Genomic DNA, 1031 nt, shown 5'->3' with positions numbered 1-1031 from the left:
ATATATATATATATATATATATATATATATATTTATAGAATCATATGTAACTAGGAGTTAATGTTTAGATTTAAATCCTTGTATTAAAAAAATTACAAAAACCACGTTGACCAACCGAATTCTTATTTATTCAAAAAAAAAAAGTTGAGAATAGTTATTAATTCTGAAAGTGTTTGGCCTTTTGTAAATATTTGGATAAATGGGTTCTTTACAGAAAAAAGAAAAATGATACTACTACTACTACTACTGTTGTATGTGAGAATCTCTTATTAATTTCTCTCTCTATTCGTTGTTGTTTGTGTTAGAGTTGGCTTTATGTGCCTGCTTGCTGCAACAATAGCTTGTCAGGGAGAAAAATCGTATTGCACTTTTATACATACATAGTATATATACATATCTAAAAAGCATGAAATCTCTGTCCTTCTTCTCTCCCTGTTTCTTTTTTCTTGTTTGTTTTTTTCTTTTTACTTTGGTTATGCCATGATTTTATTCGTGTAGACCACACACCCACACATTGAATACCTCAGAAAGGCATTTTGAGAAAAGAACGGGTATTGTCTCCTTATTCAGCTGTCGGTGTCCTATTACAGGACAAATTTGACAAAATTGTGTGGTTGGGTGGATGTGGTGGTGGGATCCTATTTTCTCCAAAGCCCTCATCTTTGATTTTCAAGAAAAGTTAATGGGTTCACGAACCCAGGCTTTCCTTCCATGATTATCAAACAACTAAGTACCTCTAAGGATAATGCATGAAATGCACATTCTCATCAACCCAATCTATGCATATATCCCAGTTTCATGCATCGTTTTTGTTACCTATTTTTTCATCCTTTTTATTCCCACGTTTTAGGCTTTATTTTTCACAGACAAAAGTCTTTATATAGATCAAGGACACAGCCTAGATGATTGCTCATGGAAATTGAATGGTTAATTTAATTAATAACATACAGATGAGAATACACACGGCAGCTTTCGACTAACGTCTCTAGCTAGCTTAGCGACCTATTTTCTTATATGTGATAGTATTCACA

The sequence above is a fragment of the Vigna radiata genome, chromosome 7 (genome assembly GCF_000741045.1).
Source record: "Vigna radiata var. radiata cultivar VC1973A chromosome 7, Vradiata_ver6, whole genome shotgun sequence".
NCBI lineage: Eukaryota > Viridiplantae > Streptophyta > Magnoliopsida > Fabales > Fabaceae > Vigna > Vigna radiata.
Note: the sequence above shows the minus strand (reverse complement) of the source record.